The 7,166-nt window shown below is 34.3% G+C and overlaps 1 long non-coding RNA gene across 1 annotated transcript; it reads left to right on the top strand.

Moving 5' to 3' along the window:
- The first annotated feature begins 457 nt into the window (after nt 1-457).
- Nucleotides 458-2,449, top strand: LOC114578404. The gene is made up of 5 exons (XR_003699436.1): nt 458-571; nt 769-1,063; nt 1,273-1,437; nt 1,592-1,805; nt 2,041-2,449. It is a non-coding gene; the product is annotated as an uncharacterized LOC114578404 (long non-coding RNA).
- The last annotated feature ends 4,717 nt before the right edge of the window (nt 2,450-7,166 follow it).

Below are 7,166 nucleotides of genomic sequence, written 5' to 3'. Positions count from 1 at the left end.
GCATTTTGATTGATCTCCGAATAACAATCTACATCTGATCTCCACACATAATAATTTTCTCAAAATATAGCCTTATCCTTTTCTTATCAATATATACTTATATAATTTTCTTATAGATTTAATGTTGACACTCATATGCTACTAAAAATTTTAGTTTTTAGCAGCCTTTTATTGCAGCTTTTTTTGAACCGCTGTTGTAGATAGCGTAAAAAAACGATTTAATCCGTTGTTATAAAATTTAACAAAATTAAATACGAAATTGCTCTAGCCCTAAATAGTTCTATACATGCGTGACAGTTGCCCCGCCCAAATTTTTCTTCCCGCACTTCGTTCTTCTCTCCCGGCTTGCCGCCGCACTCCAAATCTCTTCATCCTCCGCTTCTTACTTCTTGCCCGACCATCGATTTAAGTTTACCCTTCTATCTATAGTTTCGATCAAGCGCCTTCCTTGTCCTTGGCCTTCGTCGTGACTGGACATCATCTGTCGCTTTCGCCTCTGTCCTCGAACAAGAACGAATATCGGAAGACTATCGCCAAGAATCATCCCGATAAGGGCTGAGATCCATATCAGGTAAGTGATTATATTGTCTATGGACTTTAGTGTTTTGCATGCAGAAGTGTTGTTGGTTTACCCCTCACAAAAATTTGAAATAAACCTTGAATATTAGAAAATTTCTTTCTTTGAGTTTTTGCTCGGTGAATCAGTACCGAAAGTCGTGGATCCATCTTATTTATTTGGTTGATACCTAAGTTTGATTTCTTTAAAAGGTTTTTGAATGGTGGGAGTGAAGTATGGCAGAGAGATGGGGAGCAGCGACAACAGAAGAGCATTGAGGGACATCAATCATCTCGCGGGCAGCAACGTTCCTTACCCCCCTAAGATTGTCAAGAAAGTTATGGCAGAGTAATGCTCCAGCTCTTTTCTTCAGGACCACTATACTTCAGAATCTAACCCCAAATTTCTTAATTCTTTCTTATTTGTTATTATTTGATAAAGTTCTTATGTGGATTTCAGGGATGAGAAGAACAAACAGAGTTTCGTAGGCCGAAGACCGATTACAAGGTCAGAAGCAGCTTTTCTATTCCCCACTTTTTTTCATCACTTTACTCATTTTAGCTAAAATATGCAAATGATGGTTTAGGAGGTTTGTTGCTTCCCTAGCTCAAAATTCCCAAGACTGCCTTTAGGTTGTAAAGAAAAGTGAACTTAACATGCAACGTCATTTTTCTTTATTAGATCTCACTCTTTTACACTCTTTAATTCCTACACAGAATGTCAGCACTAGAGCCAAACCTATCGGCATCGAAGTTCAAGCGAGAAACCAACTAGTCCAAGATACAAGTTTTGCATGTACTGGTGATGCCATATATGAGGCAGTGCATGTTGCATTTCCTATTGATGAACCCATGCCAATGGTGGAGGACACTAAAGAGATGGTATGATCTCTTTCATTGTGGATTTTTTTTTTTTTTTGCATTAAAAAAATTGATGATTTATGTTAAAATCAGCAAAATTTTCTTTTTTGGGACATTTAGGCCATTTAAGGTAAACTCACACACACACAACGCATACACATATACTCAACCCTAGACCTCTTAGTTGAAAGTCTAAGCTCTCAACCAATAGGCCTAGGAGAGCTGTGTGTAAATCAGCAATATTTTCATTTCCTTGTCAGGTTATCTTAGTGGCAGAAGTTAACGGAGGGAGCAATCTGGACCTGGTTCCAGAGCCTACCATCCTCGGCGGAACTTTTAGAGCTTTCTCAAATGCTAGCTTTCATAAGCTCAAGCAAAGAATAGAGAAGGTAGGAATCGAGATATTTTTAAAGCTCTTCATTTTCTATGCAGGTAAAACTATTGACAACCTGATTTAGGCTTTGTTTGCGACGACTTTCTAACAACTTCTTAAAGCAACTTTTTAGTAGAAAAATTTAAATTTTTTTTATAAAAAATTTGCTTTAAGAAGCAGTAAGAAAGCCATCCCAAACGAAGTTTTAACTTATAGCCACTCGCTTACTGCCATTTAACTTTGACTTGCAGGTCATTGTAATGCAGTATAGTGTATATAAATGCTCTGCTTCAGTATACTTCTTTGAGAATTAATGATTCTACCCTCCAACTGTCAATGACGATATAATGTACGAGCTTGTGAAGAATGTGGCCGTTAGCCTGCTGGGTCCGAAGAATTATAAGGATGTTCCTCCAATGATGGGTGCAAAAGATTACTCCTTCGACTCATAGATTGTACCTGCGGCCTTCTATTACATAGGCGTTAGATTTGTGGATATTATTCAATTGTACGACTAAGATTTGTGGATATTATGTAAGTATTTATGCAGAAGGATATACTTTTTCCATGCTTTCTTGGTAGGAGATTCAAATTAAGGAACTTTGTTATGAACTTTGGAAACGTTGAAATTGTTATATGCTTGGATTAAATTTATGTGTATTTATAATTTGATCAAATAATTTAATTTTTTGGCATTATATTGTTTTTAATCAGTGCTATCCTTTAGTGGCGGTTTTAACCCCTGTTAAAAAGCGCTGCTAAAACCTTCCTATAGCAGCATTTGTGAAACCGCTTCTAAAACCTTTGTAGCAAAAGCAAATACAGCGGATGTGCAGCGGTTTTTAAACCGCTGCAAATAAATTAGTAGGTGTTTAAACCGCTGCAATATGTCATAAAAAGTGTTGCGAAAGCCAAATTTTTTAGCAGTAATGAATCTCAAATTTCGTGTGGGATAGCTTTATTGTTTTGTTTTTTAGGTCTCAATTAGAGTTTTTGTTTGTCAATGACGTTTTCACGGTTTTCAAGAAATTTTTATGCTATGAAATTATTTTCTACTGTAACTTTAAAAAAATAATTTTTTTACACCATCTTTATAAAAATACATTTATAAAAAGCTGCAACTGTCCTAAAAGGATCCTAAGTATATGGAAATAATAGCTTTAGGGATCTAAATAAATAATATTTAAAAGATATGTATTAATGTAAAGTTTAATAGCCTAAGAATTTGTTTGGGATACCTGCAGCGTTTTATAAAGTTGATTTTAAAATTATTATGAGAAAAAGAACTTAATTACTCTTGTTGAAAAGATAACTTTTCATAACAGACATTCTTAAAAAATAATGAGAAAATAATAGCCACACAAAATTGTGATGGGCGATTTTAGTAAGCTTTTATCCTTTTTTATATTCTCTTAAGAGTAAATGATCTTTTTAAATATGAATAATTAATGTAACTAAATTATGTTATCAATAAGTAGAAATATTTATTCATAAAATAATAAAAAAAAAAGAATGCAATGTGTAATATAAAACCAAAATAAAAACTATTTTTCTCCCTAAGAACAAGAAGATTATAATATTTTATCAACAAGTGAAGGAAAGAGGGGCCTGTTAATAAAAATATATATCTTTTGATAGTGTATTGGGTTTCATATGGGAAACTTTTTTTTACTGTTTTTTAAAATGAATTTTTAGTAAAAATTTTATAATTAAAAAAATTTAAAAAGTTATTTTTAAAAGCATTAAAAAAGCACCTTAATAAATTATCTTTTTCCTTAATAATAAATTCCATTTGATTATAATATATTTTTTTTTATTTTCTTAAAATTTCTGCTTAATTAAGTAATATTGATCTTATGCCCTGAACTTCGAAGTTATGAGCAAGTTCATTATCATGTAAGAAAAAGCTTATAAGATTTTTTTATTTAAATCATGAAATCTTCTTCTCTTTCTCTTATACTAGGCGTAGGTCAGTGTATAAAACATTTTAAAGTATTATGTATTGACTCTTATTGTTTCCTTTCTTCTCTTAGGCTAGCCCCTCAATCTCTCGGAGGTTGGCTGTCTATTCATTAGGCAAAACTATTACGTGCAGTCATCAGATGTCGTTCGGAGATCAATCAGGATGTGTCACGTCACCAATTCACTGTAGCGTTCGTGTCGTCCGGATAACGTGATGCATCCTAATTAACCTCCAAACAGTCTGATAATCACACATTATAATTTCTTATCCATTAAGAACTAAATTGTCCCATATGCTTAAGTCTTATGTCATTCAGATTTGATTGAGCGGTTGTACTTTTTCTCTTTAGTGAATCATCCAAACTTGAACTCTTTCAAATGCATTGAACACCTAGACCTTTTACTATCATTCATATTTTTTTAGTGATCTTTTTGTGAAAGTTTGAATTGGTTAAAAACTTGATGAACGTGCATACGACCTTTTAGTGGAAATTCACCATTGCCTTTTTTTTTTCTTTATTATCTCTCAGTTGCAGTGGAGATGTGGGTTCATCCCACAAGGTAACATTTTTTATAATGTCATAGTATCTTGAGTCTTGAAGAATAATAAATATGAACATTCTCCAACAACTATTTTTGACTCATCGGATCTTGGTGAGCAAACAATGAATAAGTGGTGAAGACTAGGGGTGTTAAAATGTGTCTTCGGGCATATCCAATCCTAACTTGACCCGATGCCAACTTACCTGATTCGAACCCGACACGGTTATGGAAGCAGGTTGATAATACAATCCCGAACTGGTTCAGATTCGGGTCAACCCGAATTGACCCGCCAACCCGAATGCGAGTTGTTCGCATGTTCATATGTTTGGATGATCCTTACAAATGTAGATATCTTTCTTTCGTTCACGCACTTATTCAACCAAATCTTGTAAATCCGTCGGATCTTTCGAGTTTCGGACGTAACGATGGCGATTGGAGCTTGCTCACTACGAAAGTAGCTATCTTTCTTCTGCTTCCATAAATCTTTCCTCTTTGGGGAGTAACGACGGCCAACGACGATGGGAGCTTTTGCTCACAATCACTGCAAAGGTAGATATCTTGCATTGGTTCTTCCATTCGAGTGCTTATTCGACCAAATCTCGTAAATCTACCAGATCTTTCCTCTTTCGGACGATCGGACGTAACGACGGCAACGAGAGCTTGCTCGCTGCAAAGGTGGCGATTCGAGTCAACCCGGGTTAATTTCAGATTTTTGGGTCAATCTGAACCATACCAGATTGGCAAACAGATTGACCCAAACTAAGAATTTTTCAGGTTGGGTTCAGGTCGGTTCAAATTTTGACACCCCTAATGAAGACCTTCCATTTCTCTATTATTACCAACAAGTACCTCAACTTCACTTTCCACTTTTCAATATAAGCACCTTGTGTAGTACTTAGGCTACAACATATATACTCCATCCACCTTGCCTATGTTATACAAGAAGGGCCTATCTTGTAATCATCAATGACATATGCAATCCCTACAATACCATTCCCGACCATAGTAAACTCATATCATATCATCAAGTTGAGGAAAGTAAAGGATGCACCCTTCTCTTATATCATCATTCATTGTCATTATACCCTCCTCTCATATCATCAAATGCTATTGAAAATAGAGTTTGACTGATTAGCCTATACTAGTTGATAGGATTTAGAGAAACACCCATGAGAGATTGGTTCAACATTGATTTGAAGTTCAACTTGATCCTAGGGGAAACCGACCTATTTTGCTCCCTTATCGATTGTATAGGAGGACACCTTCTACATATTTGAATGCGACTTTAGTAAATTAGGAGAAACCTTCTACTTAGTTAAAGGTGTCGTAATTTATATATTGGATATACCCTTCTCTCATATTTTGTTTTGTGAGGTAAACCTATATTCATTGTTAAGTAAACTTTTCTAATATTATTATTATTTGGAGATATAACGTCTATATTCACTTATACCGCATAAAAGATTCGACTTAAATAAAAGATAACACAATAAAATAATGAGTGCAAAAGTTGATAACATAAAAGAAAATAAAATTTACCTATTACTTACACACAAAAATAAGTTCTTAAGTTACATAAATATTAAAAAATAAATGAATATTTAGCCCTATGACATTTGATAAGCTTGGTTTTAAAATTCTCAAGTTTAGCTTGATTTAGAGGGAGTGAAGCAATAAAAACTAAGATAAATCAGAAAGTTATTTGCTAATATTGCCAATGACTTTGACTAATCCCCAAGATGAGGAAGAAGAGGTCAGCAAGCGGGTTAGAAATTTATTTACAGTGGATCAAGCTTACGTGTTTGCGTACACGATAAGTATCCATTTGTTATAAATTGATTCAGTATATATATAGACATTGTAGGTTAATGTAAGATGCGCCCCTTCTGTAAGTCCTATTGAATAAAGGAATAAGATCACCACTTCACATTCAAGGAAGTCCTAAATGATGTCCCATAAGAGATTTTAATTGAAAGAGAGAAATTTGATACTTAGGAGTTTGAAATCTTTGTGCACCAATATTGATGCCCACAATTGTTGCTAAGGCTAATGCCTACCATCGCCATCAATAGTGACAATTGTTGTTACCAAAAACGTCAAAGCCAATTATTGCCAATAAAGTTGACACCCGCTAAATGCTAATGTCCACCATCAACGTGGATGTAGTCTTCACTAATAAGGTTTGATGTCTGACGTCATTATCATCACCAACGCCCAATATCGCCACCATCAGTTGATGCCCATCATCGTCACCACCACTGATGCACATCATCACTGCTAAGGATGACATCTGTTATTACTGCCATGCATGATTTATTCTTATTTTTTATTCATCGATCTTCCATCCTTTTTGAAGAACTATCAAGCAACCCCTCAATTGCTTCTAGAAGACAATCCTAGCACCTCAAGGCTCATCTTGTGACCCCTATAGTATATGCCTTTGACCATTCATGTTTACTATATTATATCAATGATTTTTTTTTATTCATATGAAATGTCACCCTCTTTTTTTGTAGGGCAAATACTTAGCATATTAATATCAAAATAAATTAATTAAGCCTAAACTAAAAAAAATTCAACTTTTGTAGCACTTAATGTAGGCTACAAGGATGATTTTAAACGTCAAAAAATACTTACAACGATTCCAAAATCTTTGCAAGATCGCCATATGATAGTTGCTAGGGAGAGTGCGTCTCAATGATCTTTTGTGGGTAGCAGGTAGTACTTAGTATATCTTAATGAGTATTTATAGGTTTATGTACACTCATATTATGAATGAAGTAAGTTATGACTAGCTCCTCTCTTCTCTTTTCAATGAAATAAGCTATTATGTTCTTTGTTGTACTTTTAGCTTCATAAAGTTTATTATTTA

The sequence above is a fragment of the Dendrobium catenatum genome, unplaced genomic scaffold (assembly GCF_001605985.2).
Source record: "Dendrobium catenatum unplaced genomic scaffold, ASM160598v2 original_scaffold_13026, whole genome shotgun sequence".
In the NCBI taxonomy this organism is placed as follows: domain Eukaryota; kingdom Viridiplantae; phylum Streptophyta; class Magnoliopsida; order Asparagales; family Orchidaceae; genus Dendrobium; species Dendrobium catenatum.
The sequence above is the reverse complement of the archived record's forward strand: the minus strand, read 5'-3'. Positions and strand labels throughout refer to the sequence as shown.